At 36.6% G+C, this 21,569-nt stretch overlaps 1 long non-coding RNA gene across 1 annotated transcript; it reads left to right on the top strand.

Annotated features, from left to right (window-relative positions):
• Positions 1-1,310: 1,310 nt before the first annotated feature.
• On the top strand, positions 1,311-5,400 carry LOC136754780 (uncharacterized). Its single transcript, XR_010817594.1, has 2 exons — positions 1,311-1,741; positions 2,948-5,400. It is a non-coding gene; the product is annotated as an uncharacterized LOC136754780 (long non-coding RNA).
• Positions 5,401-21,569: the final 16,169 nt, after the last annotated feature.

The following is a 21,569-nucleotide window of genomic DNA, read 5'->3' as shown; positions in this document are numbered from 1 at the left end:
CTCTGCACTGATTTTACTTTAATTTTGAGAGAAAAAGACTGAAAAAACACCATCACTTCTCTGTTTCAAACATGCGAGTACTAACGCTTCTCAGCTCAAAATACTTATATATACTTATATACTTATAGTACTTATGTTATCTACACCCCATCAATAGACTTGAATACTAGTATTTATTTTTCCATTTCAAGCACTGATTATTAGATGACAGACACTTCTTAACTGTATTGCTTGTTTTATCAAGGGTATTTATGAAACCTCCATAGAAAAACCCCACACAAATGTGAAGAACATCATTCCACATTGTGTATGAACTGACTATGCATTTGTCCTGGACCGATTTACTGGTCCTAGATTTCACAATAAATTCCTACGTACTTATTGGAAGTAACTGCATTTATTATAATTCATGTTATTCAAGTTTCTGGTTTGCCAACAAAGTCTGAAATTAACAATGCATTAAAAAAAAAAACAGTTATAAACGTTATAAATATACGTTATAAAATATATTTTAGAATTTAACATTTATTTGTAGTGACAAGCATGAAGTAATTGCAAATGATAAAAATACAAAAATCAAGTCAGAAACAATAGTTAATAAAATATAAATAAAATACATTGTATTTCAAGGGTAATTTGCATCTTAAACTGAATTACAATGTATACATTATTTCAATAGGGTTTAACACGCTCTCAGTTCTAAAGTAATAACTGGTTTCAACAATTGAATCAATATATTTAAGGATTTCTTTTTAAAATGTATTTATTTACTAACCCTTGCTGACTTGCAGCTGTCACAAAAAATATGCACGTTTAAAAAAACATGAAACAGTATTATACAACTTTAGTCCTAATTCATTTTCTCTACAGACTACACTATTTACTAGTTGTATGATTGTGATGGCCTTAGAACTGCAACCACTATTCTAAACTAAAAAGACAGGCAACACAAAGAGATTTAAAGCTGAATTTGCATCCAGATAATAATAAATAATAAAGGAGAAAAGTACTTGAGATTATTTGAAACATACAAAAATATGAATTAATTAATTAAATGAAGTACTGTAGTGATAGTGATACCTTGATAGTGCTTTAATATGGAATGACCCCAGTTCAGAAAATACAAAAATGCTTTCTTGGAACCCTGGAAAGATTTGTGAATTTGCCTTCATGGAACTGGCAGTTAAAAAAATATCTATTCTTAGATCGTTCCTGGCAGGTCGTTTCAAAGCACATGTCACATAAGCCAGCCTCCTAGACTTTACACTAAATCTATTTGCTCAATACAAAAGGGTGGTAATCATCAAGAAAAGCTGCTGGGATATGGTCTGTGTGTGGGTGGGTGTATCTTTCGTGACGAACACAATGAAGGTAGGACCTCACAGTCACTTTTCTTCTTCAGTTTGAAAGAAAGAAAAACAACAACACAAATACAAACAACCAAGCAAAGCCCTGCACTTTCTTTTGCAGTTGCTCCGGATATTACACAGAATCAGTATGGTGGGCTCTGGTTTTGTTGTGGTTTGCTGTTGTGTTTCTGCCTTGTTCTTTCACTTCTCTGGGTCTGTGTTGGCATTGGGAAGTACCAGACTCTGCGTAGAGAAGGAACGACTGCTGTCTGACGTATCGGAGCCACTGGTCACTCCGAGTGAATGCTTACTGACCTGCACTCTCCAGACGTACTTAAGGATGACACAGAATCGAAAAATGATGACAGTGCGTTTTTACCACACAGTAGCAAGTGAGTAACCTGTAGACTCCTAGAAACCTGAAGCACTTACAAGGCAATCACTGATACAGCACTGGAAGAGCAGGCACTTCAAACTTGCAATTAGATTAAATTATAAAATGGCTTTTTATTGCTACTCCACTATGGTCAGTGTTATGAAAACAGTCTATTTAACACCTTTCATAGGTAAACAGAAAGCAGTACATGAAGCTGGAAGTTAATAACACTTTTTGAGGTTGTCTCTCTCTTTTCTACATGTATAAAATTATATGGCATTTCATTCTAAAACATAATTTAAGGTCTGAGAAAGTCATTCACATTTACGGTATACAGAATGTAAAGAGTTTATGGCTAAAAATGAAGCTGTGCCTAGATCAAATTACAACTTTATCTCACAAATCAAAAACAAAACTGGATTTATTCATTATAAGTACAGAATAACAGAAAATGAAATGTTAAAAAGGAATTTACACATTTATACTATATGCTGTATTAATTATTGTTTCTGGGACCCTTTATTGTTTTCATTCTACACTACTGTATTTTCGTTGTTGGTATTATTATTATTATACTTACATATCTGCCTCCTGTGAGATGTATATTAAATTGCTTAACATCTGATATAAAATGAACAGATTAAAGCAAACATTTATAAAAGGCTTTTAAAGACACACAAAGTTTGGTGTCAGGGCTATTCCCTACAAATAGGATAATAGATCACACACTTTTATTATTTGTGTTAATCTACAACTTAATGTGTGTATTTTTATTTACAACAAATATAATTTGATGTTTAAATAACTACACTGTAATGATAATGGAACATCCAACCAGTACGGTGTCAGTTCTGGCTTCTCCCCTCAAGAGCTAAGAACATGATTCTGAATCTTAGTTTGCAACGGACAGGCTGAAACAAACCAGCCATGAGGAGGTTTGCAATTTACATGAGGAGGGAAAAATATGTATTTATTATATTATACTTTTTATGTGATTCCACAATTACACATATTGCTAGGTTTAACACAGGTGATGGTTTAAAGGGACCTACAAATCCTAATAGATTTTGGCTCTTAATGACTGGATTTGAAGAACACTGTAGAATAGTTTTAATTTAAAAACAAGATCGTGTACTTTTACTGTTCAAATTAGTGCAAATGAAGAGAATGGAGAATTGAGTTTAAAATGTTTAAAATAGCTTCCTATTGCTCCCACCCATAGGTGAAGTGGGAAAACATTGTTGGCCGCTGCAGCTGAACTGTCTTAAAGGAGAGCGCCTGCAGAGGGTCTTTGTGGTGCTCCCTCTGGACACGAGCACAGTGGGGTCAGATGAATCTGTTGGACTAAAGCCCAGTTTCCCCAAGTTGCAGGATCAGGTGATGCCCCACCGTGGCCAGACAACCCTCAGTGAAGACTGTGGACTACGTTTCGACATTACAGAAGAATTCAAAGCCTCGGAGAATAGCAACATATTTTGCGTGGACATTTTGCCACAACACAGCCGGAAGCTGAAATGTGCGCCATTCCTGGCCACCACGTGGCTAAGGCAGCGCCAACCTCGAAGTTAGCTGGATTGGAATAGAAACGCTTTCTGGACTTGTGTACGCACAATATGAAATGTATTAAAGTAATCAAATGCTTATAGAGCTTTCATATTACTTTAAATAACAATGTGTGTTTAATAAATAGCCTACATATTGTTAGTCATTTACTGATGTCTACATAATTGAATGACAATACTAAACCTATAGTTGCAATTTCCTAGATTGGAAATCCATAATATATTTTTCAAATATGACATTTTAAAAATTGATTAATTTTGGTTTTCTGGTTTCATAGCGTGGACCTTGTTTATATATAGTTAGGAAATGAACAAAAGCAAGTTGTAATAAGTGTAGTCCAGGAAAAATATTCTATTACCCATGAAGGGCCAATAAGATAGTAAAGCTTCTTGGATGATTTCACTGCTCTATCAATTAATTAATGCAAACACAACTGATTTCTAAATATTACTGTGCATAATGTAGTTTTCTTTTTTTGGTGGATGGGGGTGGGGTCTAAGTTTGCATACATTTTTACTTTGTTTAAATTAGAAAAATTGTAATTCCAGTTTAAAGTTTTTAAAAACAATAGAATGATCATATTTATATCTACCTTTAATATTCCTCTAGCTTTGTTGGAAAATATGCTAGGCATATCTGGTACTGTTCTTATTTGGTTTAATTCTTATTTTAGGCAGAGAAAGCACTGTTTGTGTGTGTGTGTGTGTTCAGGTCAACTGCTAGGATGGTTTCTTCTGGTGTCCCTCTGGATATTGTACATTTTTCTAAATCGTAGTGTATTATTTAAGAGTTATGCTGACTACTCCCAGATGTATTTGCAAACCACAGCTTATATTTATTTGGCCATTTCTGCATTCACAAATTGTATTACTGATGTTAAACTTTTCTTGCAACACATGATGTCATATTATTGGGCATGTCGCACTAATTGCTGAAACATAACTACTGATGGGGCACTAACCAAGTTTTGTTATTAAAGTGTGGGTGTCATTTTTAACAGTTTTGTAACCTTTGAGTCACATATTTTAGAGTATGCATCAAGCTGTCTTTCTCATCTTAGAAACATAGCTCTGTTGGGCCACATCTTGTCAATAGTGGCTGTAGAAAAATACATCCATGCTTTGGTCTCTTCCAGGCTTGCATATTGCAATCCTTCTAGAAGATTCCTTCTAAAACACTTTGACATTCTTTCAAAGCTCTGGTGCTAGGCTGTTGACTCAGTCTTGTTCTGATTAACTTTATACCTGTTGCTTGTCAAATATTGAATTCATGATAAAGTATTGTTGTAGACTATATAGGATATTATGGCAATTATATATTATATACATTTATATGCCTGCTTGTGCCTTACTGTCCTCTGATGTTCACTAGTTCCTTTAAGTAAACTGTGAAGAGTGGGTGATAAGAATTGATATGGAACCAGTGCTGGATTTAGGCACAAACTAAGTAAGCTACAGTTTAGGCCCTTACATTATGAGAGGCTTCTAAATATGAACAATACACAATATTTCTTGTTTTATATAAGTGGTTGAGAAAATGAGTCAGGGAAGTGGGGGTAAGACTCTAAATTTATTTTCTTGTAATATGATTAGTCAATATATATTGACTAATATATGTCTACAAAGGAATGCCATATTGAGTTTATTAATCTGTGTAGATTCCACACAGATTGTTATTTCTGCATTTAATATGCACTGCAGAATTAACCATAATTCATTGCCCAATCAAATAAAATGTTGTAAGATTAAAAACAAACATTATTATGTATTTGGGTATACATAAATGCTGATGAAGCTGACATTCGAAACATGTTTGCTCTAGTTGGCCGCAATATGTTTTTGAATATATTAAATGCTTTTTTTTTTTTTTTTTTTTTTTAATAATGTTTTTGAGTGTGGACCCTATTCCTACATTTAATATATAATTAGTTTGGTCTATGCACTGTATTATACTATACTTTCTTTTCTAAGCGTGGGGTCTCTTTTCTTTCTATGTATTTGGGTAAAAATAATAGAGATGTATTTACCTTAAATATTTTGTTTTGTATGTTCTTGTATATTTGCTATGATATTACGATGGTTTTGCTGGTGTAATAAACTTTTGTTTTCCTGATCTTTGTCATATTGGGTTATGAAAGAAGCTATGTAAAACAAAGACTATTATTATACATTTAACAAACATCCACCACATCACGGAGATGATGGCAAGGTTATTTATGACTGCAGTGGGATTCTCCCATCTCCTCACTGGGCATCTGACAAATTAGGATTACTCTGGGCCCTTGGGGTCTACGTCCGCTTATTTGACTCTTTATTCTGATATTAAGGCTGATGGAATGCTTTGCCATAAATGACCTGTCAGCAGTTTATCAGGACTTGGTGGTACTAGATTTTAATCACATGGCTTATATAGCAAGGGCAAACAGAAGCCAAAATATACTGACTGTATGCTTAACATGTTCAGATCTTGATCTGAAAGAATCATATGACTTACAATGATATCCATTCAGTGTTGTGCTTTTTCTTTTCGTTTTTCTTTTTGCATTTGTGTTTTGCCACTGTAGAAATGATGGAGGTGTGCGATGGTCTGATAAAAAGCCACTGGGATGAATCACAAGGAGCAGTTTTGACAGGCATTGAACATTTTATTTAGTTATTTATTTATTTTTTAACTTTGACAATAACATGTCAAAATGCCTGTGGTATTTACAAAGGTGACATTTAAGTTAAACTATTTGCTATAGAACCAATTATATCCTCAGTGCTTAATTGGACTTCTTTAATTGCCGTCGGAGATTAATTAATTTGAGATGGTTCAGGTAAGGACTGAACTGGGCGCTCGACAGGATTAGGACCACAGGACGCAGGACCAGGGCTGACGGTCGCAGATTTAGTGAAACTAGTCCACTTGACTAAGTGATGAAACTTAAACCTGAAAATGCACATACATCATACGGAGACATGCAGTTTACTGAAACACCAACACAGGGTACTGCAATGTGCATCTTTAATGGCTACAGTGTCTGAAGTGCAGTTTACAATTCATCTTGAGATGCCAGTTTCAATTATCGTATTGAAGTATTCCACTAAAACAACTTAAAACAAAAACAATGATGGTAAATGATAAAAACATAAAAATCGCAACAAAGTGTATTTTGCATTACGTTGTCCACAAGACACTATTTCTGTGAATGGTAGGAGAGGATATTTTTGGCAATTCAAGTTCAACTATTTACATAAATGAACATTACTTTAATACGAAAGAGCATTAAGGGCATTAAAGATAGAGAAAAAATATATTATTTTTTTTTTTAGACAAAAAGTCAAAAGTTTCGAGATGTACGTCGAAATAAACTTTTGAGGAAAAAGTCGAAATACAGTTTTAAATGAAGTGTGGAAAGGTATAGTGTGCACGTCTGCTTTCATCGCAATGCCTGAGGTGGATAACCTTATTAGGTTATATATAAATAATAAATCAATACTTTGCATGCACTTTGGCACATAGTTTCTCACGAAACCACACGGTAATCATAATGATCATAATGGATGCACTGACGCACTGCTGGGCTGCGGTTTCGTGCTGTGGATGGAAGCTTTTTTATTTCAACTTAAATCTCAAAACATTTGACCTTATTGTCAAAAGTGTCGACTTTTTATTTTTATTTGCCCCTTTTATTTATTTCCTTAATTTTAAAATGGTACCAGTGAAAATCTAAGTCCAAACTGAACAGTGAAAGGATCTTCATGTTTGGACACATGCGTTTTGATAGCTGGGAGGTTTTGAGATTTGAGGAAAGCATGACACTAGTGTGGGCAGATTTATTTTACGTACTTTTACGCCCTCTATGGATTGCATTTTCTAACAATGTAAGACTTAATTTGGAATTGCAAATGAAAATATATGGGCATAACTGATAGTGTTTGGCAATGTCATTTAAGGATCAGGATGGATATTAAATAGTTACTTTTTATTTATATTTTTTTGTTAAAACTGGCTTTAGGAAATATAGCCTACAGAGACCATTTCTGCACACCTGTTACAACCCCACCTGTTGCAGGGCGAATGTGACAGGGGGCTCGGGGCTGGGTTACTGCTGACACCACCTTTTTATCTGGTGAGGTCCAGAACAGAAGTGGCCTTGTGCAAATATTAACAATTAGGTAGAGCAGAAAGAACAATCCAGGAGTAGAAGTAATCCAGAAGTTATTGAATTACAATATTTTAAAACAAAAAGCAACCTACAGCCTGTTGCACAAAAGGTCTTAAATGCTTTTAAAACCATTTGTTTGGTCTTAGACTTCAATTTAAATAAATAAATAGGCCTGTTGCTCACACACACAACATCATTTTAAAAATCTATTTGGTCTTAAATGTAAGTATTTTTTAAGCCTACCCTACACCAGGCTTAAATGGGAAAAATGTATCTGTTGCAGTAGAAACTGACATGAAACCAACTTATCAGCACATATGCCTGTTAATTTTAATTTTTAATTGAAAGTGCATTTCATCGAGAGAGGATATTTAAGGACAGACAAAACCTTTAGAAACTTACAATAACTGCTGTTTTTGGAAGGCCACGTTTCGGAGTAGAAGACATCCTAACTTTGGCAGACATGTTAAAAGATTAACTGAAGCCTGCAAACAACAGAAGCCACAGCACGGTTATTCTGGTGTGTGACAATTTGTTTTTATGCCACTGGCCATTTTGTAAATATAGTGGGAGACTTTGTGGGAATCCACAAGCCATCAGCCAGCAGGATTGTCCACCTAGTCTCACTGGCAAGAAAGATCACAGAGTTTGTTGCAATCTTGGAGACCCTGCAGATACCCCTCTTTCTAATTACTCCGTACCACAAGATGTAGCATGTAATGACGAAATGGAGAGTGCAGGGAGTTCAACAAGGACTGTGCTCACTGTTAACTATTTCTAACAGAAATAATTCACAAATAACACAAGAGAATGCAAAAGCTCTAAACAATTGTTTCAATACTTAACTACATTTACAAGATACAAAGTAATGGAAATTGGACTAATAGTACTTGAAACTAATTTGACACTGACATTAATACAGATGTATATATACAGGTGAACAATTAAAATACAATTACAAAGCATATCTATTATCTAGTAACTATTATAAAGAATGACAAATGTATTAACAACCAACAACTCTTAATAATTACAATAATACGTTTCCCCTTCCCCCTCTCTAATTTTCTAATCTTGTCATTTTTAACATTAACATTTTGATTTCTAGATCTAGATTTCCAGTGAAGTTTTTCCCTTTCCAACAAAAGATTTCCCCTCTGTACTTCCAACACTTCAATGTAAAGGTCCTCTCTTTGAACCCTAGTTTTTAATTTGTTTAGACTGAATGGGGCGGACATCTTCAGAATCCACAAATAAATAAGTAAATAACTTAATTAATATTTGTAAGTATACAAATAGGCCTATGTTAGATGTAATTTGATGTAGATGTAATTTGTATTTGCATTAAACACCACTCCAAAATATATGATGTATTTATGTTTTTAATATAAAAAGTGTGTTTCAAATATTATATCAGATGATGTGAGCAAATTGAGGTTTGTTGGTCTGGGTAGATTTGTAGAAACGGTAACTAGAGGGTGAAGAAGAATTGTAATGAGCAAAATAGCAGGAAAACCTGTTTTCTTTTTAATGTGCTTTTATACTGTGGTAAAAACAACTCACTGAGCACACTGTCGCTTTCAAAGAAATCCTACTGCAGTTGCACAGAATCGTCATGATGGCATGGTGTGGTTTCCGTTTGTTTCTATAAAAACGAAGTATACACTTTCTATAATTGATTGCACTGTATTTAAACTTCAAGTAAACAATGAAGTAAAACTAAGTACTTTTAAAAACGAATGATTTCCAAATACAAACTTTTAAAACTAATTTTACTAGGATAGTGTTTTCTGTTTATATATAGATAGCTGCATTATACAAATTGAATACATTTAAAATTGAACAATATTTGAAAATATAGTTTATATATATACATTTTGATACTTGTAATAGGTTTACCTGCTACAACTATTGTTGATGGTTGTGTATCATCCTCTACTCCTGTCTCGGCAACTTCTATACCTTTAAATATGGGACACTTTCCCCCATAAATATCAAGAATTAGGGATGTTAGGGATTAGGTAAGGTTTTGAAAAGGTTTTTGGTTTCTTTTTGGAAAACTCTTTTTGTGCCTCAGACAGCAGATTTCATAATCTCAGTGCACATCTCTCATAATCCACTTGCAAAAGAAGGAAAGTCTATTTTCACACTTTTAAGTATCTCCAAATGATTTCATTTGAACCAAATTCTTTATCTGCTGAAATTCACCTCATTTTACAGCCATCTGTTATCTGAAATGTCCTGACTTTTGATTGGCCAAAAGTTGGTTGCCAGGGAGTTAAGGTCACATGCTGGAGTCATGGGCCCCTGCACCTGGATTGCCACAGACATCTTTATTTTACTACTTTTTCATGTTTGAATAGTTAAACAGATGTTTATGTTATAAATAGGTCAGTTTTGTTAGACAGTTTTTTACAAAAACATTTTTTTTTCTAAAGAGTAAAAAACACAATGAAGCTTTAAAACCAGATTTATATATATTATCTTTTTTATCATCTTGGAAAATGTATAGCAAAGCAACACAACTTAAAACTATAAATAATGATCCCATCCTAGTTTGCACAATTTTTTCATGGCTCTGGAGCTGGAGCAGAGGCTGCTGGAACCAGCCTGGTGCTGGAGCTACACAATGCAATAAATAAATAAGCATGGCAAAGAAGTACAAAGCACAAAGCCTCCCAATGAAGCATCTTGTGCAGGGCTTATACTATTGTATTGGGCAATAGCCCCGCTGCCATTAAGACAGACAGCAAAAGCTAAATATAGTAAATCAGCTTGCAGGACGCTTCTGGAGGACATTGCAGCTTGAGTGGCAGAGAGCTAAACATTTCTGATTCTGGTCTCCGGGCAGAAAGTGAGGCAGCAGCTCTCAACCCAGCAGTTATCAACTCATCAGATCAGAGTATGCGGACGCCATGCATCCCAGATCCCCTGATCACACTCACACAGCTTCACAGTCATTTCAACCACAAGTCTCGGTAGTTCATTGCACATCTGCCTATCCATTCACCCACCCAGCCATCGTTCTGTTACTTCTATGTTAGCCATACAATCAACAGGTGCCCGCCCTGCCAGCTCTTTCATAAATACATTTTTTCCACCCCCACTGTCCATTAACACCGATTAGCAGCAGCTGGAGCTAATTGAATGAAAGGCAATTAGCAATATCCATGAGCAATTCAGACGTAACAGGTAAGGTGATTGCTGATGCGTCAAAAAGCAAACCATTACACACCTTTCAAACTGATAAGTCTGTAATTTGTGGAATACATTGTGCATTTCACAGAGGGGTCCATGCCCAGCTTTTTTTTATGTAGGGAAGCCAGAACACATTTACAGACACATGAAAAAGATTAAGAATATTACACACCAGTCTCCTGTCTCATTCCGGGCACAGTACAAAGTCTAACCAAAGCAGTGTCACAAATGGCTGAGGTAAGGCTGACCATGTGCAAGTTTTAAACAGCGTTATGTGAGTGTGGTTCTTTGAGTGAGTTTAACTAGTGATCAATTTTAATCAGTATCTGATTGCATAGCCTATCCCACTGCCTTTAAAACTAATCAGCATTGTCTAATCAATGCCACAGAGAATGCAAAGAATAACCAAAAATACTTTCACCTTCATTATTTGAATGAAGAAATATATTGTATGTAATTACTTGCAGATTGACTCTTTCACAGTATGACTTGCTTATTTGAAGATAATCCAGGCCTCACAGATTGGATAGCAATGAAGTCCTGTGTTACACAAGTATTTGCTTCAGATGCCTTTATTAAATTACTCTGTGGTGTGCAGTGCCAGTACATGACCACTAGATGGAGGAGTGAGCTGAGATTTGGGAGGGTTATGGAAACCAAATCAGGAAAATATACTTTTTCTGTGGGTCTTGCAAAAAATGGGCTTCAGAAACATCAGAGGGCTGTCAAAAGTTGGAGACCTTAGCAGGATGTGATGAATGTGTTTGCTTGAAATTAAAGTCAAAATAGAAAACAGGTGCCCATTCGTCTGGGACACGAGCAAAACAGCTACTGCTACAATATATTATTTGTATAACCAATGCAGCAAGGCCACTACACAATTTGTGTTTCATATATAATAGATATGAGGTGGAACCACTTCTGTGGAGCATCTCCTTCCTGTTACAGTCATTCATGTTTTAAATATCAAGTTTGTGTCCTGAAAGCAGTGTGTAAGGAATGTACAGTTTAGACATTTTAAAATGGGATCGTCTGCAAGGTTCGTGCTCACAGCCAAGGCCCTAGCCTCAAGCAAATGCCCTCTTCCCCCTCTCTGGATGATTCTGCTAATTATTGCAAAGTATTAAGAAAAACTGCCAAAAATATCAGATTGTGTCTGAAACAATGCTGTCAAAATTGATCTTTGCAAACAAAATAGGGCAGCTTCAGTTAACTTTAAAATTTAACTGCAAAGGCAAACCTTGTGGTGATTTTGTTAGTGGGTTATACTAATGATCTGCAATTAATAATTGCATTGTAAACAAAAAAACAATGATCAACAACACATTATCAGTGTTGTGGCAAAACATAAATAAAGATAAAACTGGCATAAGTCGTTGTTTTGTAGCTTGAAACAAATTATCCTCCCAGTACTGTCGTAGTTGTGATTTGTGGTCACTATGCTGTACTGTGTGGTATTATTGTGAGACTCCTGCTGAGAATCAAATATCGATTTTCACTGTGGCACGGAAGCACATTACAGCTATCACAGAGGAAGTGAGGTGATTATTATTGCTTTTCTTTCTTGGTTAGTGGGTCCCTAAGGTCCTCCTCTTTTCTAGTAGTACATCTCTCCTGGTGAAAGACATACCGCACTACTGCTACAATTAATACCCCTGTCCTCATGCGTAGAAAACAGGCACTGGGCATCCTTTGCATAGAGAAAACCAACAATATTGTCATCAGTAAATGTCTTCACTTGCCCACTCGTTCTGTATTCAAAAATGCTATCAAATCTGATTTTGCTGTTCAGGCTGGACGTCTACCTGCTTCTCCTGGATAACATCACTTTGTCGTCAGGGGCTTTTAGTTTGTCTTCCAGGCCGAGTGATTCCTCAAACCAAATTCGATGAGATGAGAAGGAGGAGGAATACATTGCTGGTGCATGATGGCCTTCAGAGCTCCATATGACACTAATTGGCTTCCGTTCTTATTTCCCCTGAGCTTGGAGCGAAAAAGGAATATGTAATAAGTACACTTAAAAGGACCTTCTATTCACCTATCAAGTCTTTAAATTCCTTACCCCTCGCCCCCCCCTCAAATACTTTTAGGATTTGTTGGTCTCCTTGCCAACCACCCTTCCAGACTGCTCAAACTCACATTCAGTCGGCACAAATTCACTTCTTTCAGCTCTTCCTTGCCAACCCCTTGAGACTTGTCTTGTTTACCCTAGTCTTTGAGTGTGTGATTGAGGCATGCAGGCTGCTACATTTGGTTGAGCTGCTCTCACTGTCACCCCTGCAGGGATGCCTCAGAGAGATGAGGAACAGTGCAAGCAGAAGACGTTTCGGTATAATTTCAGATAGAATGGATGATGGGCTTTGGCGCTCAAAGCGAGCTCCTAGACTTCTACCAGCTCTCTGTCCATACTGCACATTCGTCATGTTGTGCTCCTGATCCAGTCAACTCTGAAAAGGGCTCCTGTCCTCTGGCAAATAAGCACAGCAACCAAATCAGTAGAGACGCGGTGGTAATGAGCCTTCAGAGCCAAGTACACCTTGTCTAACAGCAAATCAAAAGGAATGGTATTCACTTATAGGTCTGGCCTGTATTCTGCATGCTGCAAAAGTCAACGTCTTGAAGACATTTGTTTTAACCTAACTCACTGCCCCACTAACACGTCACAGCATATCTTCTATTTCTAGCTCACCCTATCAATTCAGCTATAAAACTCTTTATTTATCTATTTAGCCATGATTACCTCTACGCTGCTTTAGGTATCCATGTCGAATCAATCAGCTGTACGATTGGATGGCAATTTTCCTAGGCATGTGGGATTTCTCTGGTCTCTGGGCAAACAGCCATCATCCTGCCGAGAGTCCAAGTTCTGACCTTTTTCCTTGGCTGTCTCACCGGTGTATTAAAGTCTGCACATGACGATGGCCACGCTAATACCAGAAAACTGTCTGAGACGTCTTTAAAAAAAGAGGTCAGGCAGAGGTAAGGAAATAACGGTGGTCGCCTACGTGTTGCCCAATTTCCGCAGTTCTGTGCAGATGTGCGCTGCTCCACCAATGGGATCGGTGGGTGTACGACGTGTGCAACGATGCCCCCAACTTTTCAACCCAAGGTCAAAGGTCAAAGAACGAAAATATGCCTAGTCTATATTACTCTTGTAATTGTTACTATTGTGATTGTTTTCATTATTATTTTTATTTATTATTATTATATTCAGATTCAGCAATAGTTTATCTTAGTATTGTATTTATGTTTTGTTTCTGTTAAATAACAAAAAAAGGGAAAATATTGTTTTGTGAAAGGCTGTAAAAAGCTTATTTTTAAATATAACAAGGCTGTCAAAGAAAAGTTGTTGGATTTTGTTGTTATTAATAGTTCCATTATGTATTTATTCATTCTGAATTAATAACTGTATTTGGCATGAGTTCAGACAGAGACATTCGGGGCTACTGCTGGAGAAGAGGGGTACAAGATGGGTTTAGCTGCTTTCAAGACAGCCTGATAAAAAAAAGCATATCAAGGAGGCGTAAGACAAGACACTAATCAAGAACTTAAAAAAAAAAAAAGTCTGTTAACAGGTTTGAATAATTTATTTTTATTTTATTTTATTTTATCTGATATAGATATAGAAAACCTTCAATATAAGGGTTGTCCCTCGGATTACGGCCATCAAGCACGTGTTTAAATATATATTGTATACAGAAATGTGTATCTGATCATTCTGTTGCAATTGGTATATAAGACTTAGCCAGCTAAGTTTAACATTGTTTAATTCAGAATTTCACTTTTTGTGAGGAATATAATCAATCTGTTAATGTTAACATAAGTCTTGTTGAATTTTTAGAAGTGTAAATATATATACTGTATATTTTTTGTAAATTACATAGTCTTTGTTGTCTTCTATTTCCTACAGTTTGTATAACATACAGTACCCTAGATTTAGTGAAAGGCACGTAATAACCAATACTTGTATGATTTATCTTTTCTAACTGAACCCCCCCCCCCCCCAAAAAAAAAGAGTTGTATGACACATCAGCTTTACTTGAATCCATCACTATTTAGCCCACAACAAACAGTGATTGTTTGGTATGTGGATGGTCTTGACTGTAGGCCAGTGTTTGCTTTATTGTTCAGCGCCTCAGGACTGAGAGGAATTAGTTTTCTAAGGTACATTACTGTCGTCGATCTTGTACACTAGATTTCAACTCAGATGGATGTTTGGATGTTTACTGTTGGACACCAACTGCTGATAAGCTTCTGACTTCATATTCAAGAAGTGGAAAGGAGATCGTAAATAAATAGAATAAAGTGAAATTCTAAGTGGGACTAACTAGAGGCAGACGTGGGTATGTTAAGCTGCTGACTGGCTTGCTTATTGAATGGAATGTGTTTGGGGGGATGTTTAACATGAGTGCAAAACAAACTCAATCAACAGTGCTGGGAGATCCCTTAACTAATAAAGTCTGATTAGTACCATGGAGTTCGTTTGGCTTTTACTCTCATTCTACATTCTTAAACAGAATTATTATATACAACTATTTACACAATAATAGATTTCATCCATATGTTATCCAATTTTGTGAAAATAGCCACATTTATTATTTAACTATTTTTCACATAAATGTATGTAAATGGAGAGCAATATAGAACATCAGTGTTATAATGGAGTACACAGCAATGTCAATGTACTACTGCATGTGTATTTGGCTTCTTTAAACATTTGTTTTGAGGATGCAAATCTCGGCCTACTATGTTAAGAGGGACCTCCTAATTGATCAAGTACCAAAGAGGTGGAGGTGACTAAATACTTGTATGATAAGTGAATAGAGAAAACAAAAGGACATTGGGGAGCACTGGTGGGGTGCAGTTGCACAATGAGGAAAGATAAGATACGCAAGTTATTTTATGCGTGGGTTGACTGCCTGATCCATTTGATTGATGGGTTGGTTGTTTAGTGGCAAAATACAGACACAGCAGAAATAGCAACTGTCCCTTATCTCAAACTAAAGAGAAAAGGTGCTTGAGACTCTGCTTTTCTCAGAATTAGCATTTTCAAGAGTAACAAAATGAAAACAAACTGAACAGCTCATTACATTTGGAAGCTTTAAGACAGCCTTTCATGCACATAAAGTATTTGCACTTTGTGAAACACATATACATAAATGAGCACAGCATTGCAGTAGTCACAGTCTGCAAATTAAACGACGATGTTCAGTGATTCATTTTGTTAATAAATATTATGCCTTAAACAAACGCTTAAAATGTTTCATCTGTGATAGGTATTCAGAGTTTATAAAGATTCTACTTGACTGTGCTGAGTAAAGCCTGTGTGTAAATGTAAGACTGTCACTGCACAGACATTAATAACACACCTGTGTCTGTGCTCAGTTCAGCTGCAATCTTCAGTGTCTGTCGTGCCGCGTTTCCACTGGCGGAGCGTCCGGTTAAGTGTGACGTCCGTCCACTGAGGACACGAGTCTCTATCAGAGGAGTGAGTTTGACTGACACAGGAGGACAGCGGACACACTGTGTCGGAGGATATCATCTCAAGAGCCGAGCGATCACGAAGAAAGTACAAGTTTATTAGCAGCATGGAGTCAAATCCACGTACAGAGACAATGAAATGTTTTACTGCTTACAGTTAATATCAGTGCATTAAACACTGTGATTCACAGACTAGTTACAATAAACTGAAGGATAATAATCGCATCAGCAGCCGGTGGTATTAATACTGAATGACAGCTGGCCGTGTTCAGGCTGTGTGTTGAATGTGTGCAGGACAATCAGACACAGTCAGTGTGAAGGAACACGATTCATTAACGTGTCCATTTACAAGATACATGAATGAATCAATAAATACAGCAGATCTGGGTTTCCCTCTAAAACATTAAGGACTGCTTTAATAAATGCGCCCATAAACGCCATGACTGAGACGCGCACTTCAGTTCAGTTATAACCGGCTGTATTGTATCCGGATGATTAATGTGAAACGTGTGTATTTTGTTTCAACTGTAACTTGCCCTGGTTAAGGACGTCTGATAAGTACATTATAAATAATACGGCAAATAGTATCGTTTGCAGTTACAAATCTGCAGAAAGAGTAATACATTAAGGGGGTCACGCTGTGACGTTTAAAATACATATATACTAGCACAAATAATGACGATAATAATAATACATATTCGCTATTTATTTTATTGTTGCACATGGAAACATATTCTTATGGGGACGTGCTTGTCTGAATATAATGTTGTCTACACGTTTAGCTCTCCCTAACATCTCTTAAGCCAGTGGAACCGAGGCATAGGTTAAATACTTACTTACATACATACATGATTGTACACTTGCATTTGTTCTGTTAAATCATATTTTTGTTAGAGTTTATCGAGGGTTTATATAAACACACACATACACTCACCTAAAGGATTATTAGGAACACCTGTTCAATTTCTCATTAATGCAATTATCTAACCAACCAATCACATGGCAGTTGCTTCAATGCATTTAGGGGTGTGGTCCTGGTCAAGACAATCTCCTGAACTCCAAACTGAATGTCTGAATGGGAAAGAAAGGTGATTTAAGCAATTCTGAGCGTGGCATGGTTGTTGGTGCCAGACGGGCTGGTCTGAGTATTTCACAATCTGCTCAGTTACTGGGATTTTCACGCACAACCTTTTCTAGGGTTTACAAAGAATGGTGTGAAAAGGGAAAAACATCCAGTATGCGGCAGTCCTGTGGGCGAAAATGCCTTGTTGATGCTAGAGGTCAGAGGAGAATGGGCCGACTGATTCAAGCTGATAGAAGAGCAACTTTGACTGAAATAACCACTCGTTACAACCGAGGTATGCAGCAAAGCATTTGTGAAGCCACAACACGTACAACCTTGAGGCGGATGGGCTACAACAGCAGAAGACCCCACCGGGTACCACTCATCTCCACTACAAATAGGAAAAAGAGGCTACAATTTGCACAAGCTCACCAAAATTGGACAGTTGAAGACTGGAAAAATGTTGCCTGGTCTGATGAGTCTCGATTTCTGTTGAGACATTCAGATGGTAGAGTCAGAATTTGGCGTAAACAGAATGAGAACATGGATCCATCATGCCTTGTTACCACTGTGCAGGCTGCTGGTGGTGGTGTAATGGTGTGGGGGATGTTTTGTTGGCACACTTTAGGCCCCTTAGTGCCAATTGGCCATCATTTAAATGCCACGGCCTACCTGAGCATTGTTTCTGACCATGTCCATCCCTTTATGACCACCATGTACCCATCCTCTGATGGCTACTTCCAGCAGGATAATGCACCATGTCACAAAGGTCGAATCATTTCAAATTGGTTTCTTGAACATGACAATGAGTTCACTGTACTAAACTGGCCCCCACAGTCACCAGATCTCAACCCAATAGAGCATCTTTGGGATGTGGTGGAACGGGAGCTTCGTGCCCTGGATGTGCATCCCACAAATCTCCATCAACTGCAAGATGCTATCCTATCAATATGGGCCAACATTTCTAAAGAATGCTTTCAGCACCTTGTTGAATCAATGCCATGTAGAATTAAGGCAGTTCTGAAGGCGAAAGGGGGTCAAACACAGTATTAGTATGGTGTTCCTAATAATCCTTTAGGTGAGTGTATATATATATATATATATATATATATATATATATATATATATATATATATATATATATACCATGTAGATACATAATGAGTAATATTTAAATATTGAGTAAAAATGAGTACAATATTTTTTCAGTATCAAAGAAAAAAGTTTCCCACTCTCCTACAAATCTAAACTTTAGGTGCATTCCAAATACAGACGTGCTCAAATTTGTTGGTACCCTTACAAGCTCATTGAATAATGTTTCATGCCTCCTGAAAACTGATGAACTTAAAAGCTATTGCATCATGTATACTTGCATGCCTTTGGTATGTCATAGAATAAACCAAAGAAGCTGTGACAAGAGATGGATTATTGCTCATTCTACAATGATATTCTAAAATGGCCTGGATACATTTGTTGGTACACCTTAGAAAAGATAATAAATAATTTGATTATAGTGATATTCCAAACTAATTAGTTTCTTTAATTAGTATCACACATGTCTCCAATCTTGTAATCAGTCATTCAGCCTATTTAAATGGAAGAAAGTAGTCACTGTGCTGTTTGGTATCATTGTGTGCACCACACTGAACATGGACCAGAGAAAGCAAAGGAGAGAGCTGTCTGAGGAGATCAGAAAGAAAATAATAGACAAGCATGGTAAAGGTAAAGGCTACAAGTCCATCTCCAAGCAGCTTGATGTTCCTGTGACAACAATTGCAAATATTATTAAGAATTTCAAGGTCCACAGAACTGTAGCCAAACTCCCTGGGCGCGGCCACAAGAGGAAAATCGACCCCAGATTGAACTGAAGGATGGTGCGAATGACAGAAAAAGAACCAAGGATAACTGCCAAAGAGATACAAGCTGAACTCCAAGGTGAAGGTACATCAGTTTCTGATCGCACCATCCATCGCTTTTTGAAGGGTGCCTTGAATCTGTGCGGGGCACAATGAGATCTCAAGACTATCAAGGCATTCTGGGGCAAAACATACTGCCCAGTGTCCGAAAGCTGACACTCCAACAGGATAATGACCCAAAACCCACAACTCAAAGCACCCAAGAATGGATAAGAACAAAACATTGGACTGTTCTGAAGTGGCCTTCTATGAGTCCTGATCTGAATCCTATTGAACATCTATGTAATAATGAGCTGAAATTTGAAGTCTGGAGAAGGCACCCATCAAACCTGAGTCCATGCCATTTTCATTTGTTTTATTTACAGTATTGTGTTGAAAATCAAAAGCAACGTCTGATTTCTATTAAATATGGAATAAACAATGGTGGATGCCAATTACTTTTGTCAGTTTCAAGTTATTTCAGAGGAAATTGTGCATTCTTCCTTTTCATGTGAAGGGGTACCAACAAATTTGAGCACGTCTGTATTGTAAGTGTTCTACACAGCAACTGGAGCGAGCCTGTTGCAGACCTTCGTAGACCGTAATAATTATGAGTGACTAGAAAGACAACACTAATCCACTGAACAGCAGTGCGGAATACCTCTGAATCATCTAGGCCAATTAGGGGGTCATCCTCTTGCGGCTTAGTCACACACTTCCCTCACCTATCCTGGAGTGCAGCTGAACATAACCAAACAGAAAATGACTCAAAAGGTTTATGTTGAAAATGACATAAATGTAAGAAAGATTGTTAGTTTTATGCAACACGGTTCTTTTACATATGCAGTATCTTGGTGGTATGCTTTTAAGGTTATTTTCACTAACTGGAATATACCTCTTCTCTAAGAAGCAGGCACTCAGAGGTCAAAAACCAATTGCCTTTTTGTCACTTTTCAGTTGTCTCTTTCCTGCTTTCCTGTAGAAAGAGCTTGGCTTCTGAATTAATACTTTTGCAACCTACAAGACAGCGTATTAACACAGCTCAATCAATAACAGGCATGAAGAATCCACATAGTAGTACAAGAAATCCAATTTTGTTCCACCTCAGGATTATGATGTTAAACTATGTATAAACTCAGGGGTGGGAAATGATGAATCTCTTCATGAGCTAAATTATTTGATATGCTTTTCAATGAAAAAACATGGACTGCTGATAAAGTTTAGATATGAAAATGTATTTTTATATCAGTGACATTTAAAATGAAGGAAGAATGAGTAATATGAGTACCTACATTTTTAAAGTATTTTAAATGGGAGCAGGTTTCTTGCAGTCACAAATGGAACTGCAGAGAAATGTGAGTCAGAAATGTCAGAACTGGCTGTAAAAGCTGTCACTACAACAGTATGTCTGTCTACCCACTGTGAATATGCTCTAGGACATATGAATTGTGATTGTGTATGCTCTGTGTAAGCTATGCTGTTTTAAGTAAAGTGCAAAATCCATAGCTATTACTGAAATTAATAGAGACATGGATTTTCTAAAGAACTCAATACAGGACCATTGTTAATTGAGAGGAAACCAATTGCACTATTATGTGCTTAAACATTAACTTCAAGTTGTAGAGTTGTCAAGTTGTACTTTTACATAGTAGCAAAGGTTGATAGAATTATGAATTGCGTTGCTATGTATCTTTTGTATCTGTACATTTAATGCTATTGCTGTATGTACTGTGAAGTTGTTTATGGATTTGCATAAAAAGAAAATAACATTGTAGTAGATATATCATATATGTTTTAATAATATGTGCTATTTTAATTATATGTAATGCAAGATATTTTTATCACATGCAATGCTTTCAGTGAACTAGATTTAAATACAGCCTATATGGCATGAAATATAAAAACAAGGACCAGTATAGAAAAATTTATGCTCAGCTTTTGCCTTTCCCCAAAAGTGTAGACTGCAGAAACACAAAACACATTTAACATTTTCTGTTAACCACAGTATTGCACAAGCTGAGGTAATAATCATCAGAAAGCAATGCAGTATGCAAAAAATATGCAGATCCTGTAAGCTTGAGTGTTTTTTCCATTCCTCCATGTTTAATAACTGTCTCATCCAGTACAGTACAGCCTAACCCGGCAGGCACACAGTGCAAGGCAGGGTATCTCCAGGATGGCATGCCAATCCATGGCAAGCCTAAGAGTTTTAGTAAAGTAGAAATTTGTATTTCTATGTATTCTGACTCAGAAATGAGTCAGTTACTGTGCCAAATGTATTGTAGATATTGTTTGGCAAATACATTATTTGGCATTTCCATTCCCTAGTGCTATAGCCACTACAAATAATGATTATGGACCAGCTGCCCAAAAGGAAAGCCACTCTATAAACAACTTCCATTGTAAGTCTTCTATGGCCCAGCAACTGACAAGGCTGAACTATATACATCAAAGTGTTTTCTACCCTTTTGTTAACAAATGCCCACCCTCTGTG

This window comes from Amia ocellicauda, chromosome 8 (assembly GCF_036373705.1).
Source record: "Amia ocellicauda isolate fAmiCal2 chromosome 8, fAmiCal2.hap1, whole genome shotgun sequence".
NCBI classification, from domain to species: domain Eukaryota; kingdom Metazoa; phylum Chordata; class Actinopteri; order Amiiformes; family Amiidae; genus Amia; species Amia ocellicauda.
The sequence above is the reverse complement of the archived record's forward strand: the minus strand, read 5'-3'. Positions and strand labels throughout refer to the sequence as shown.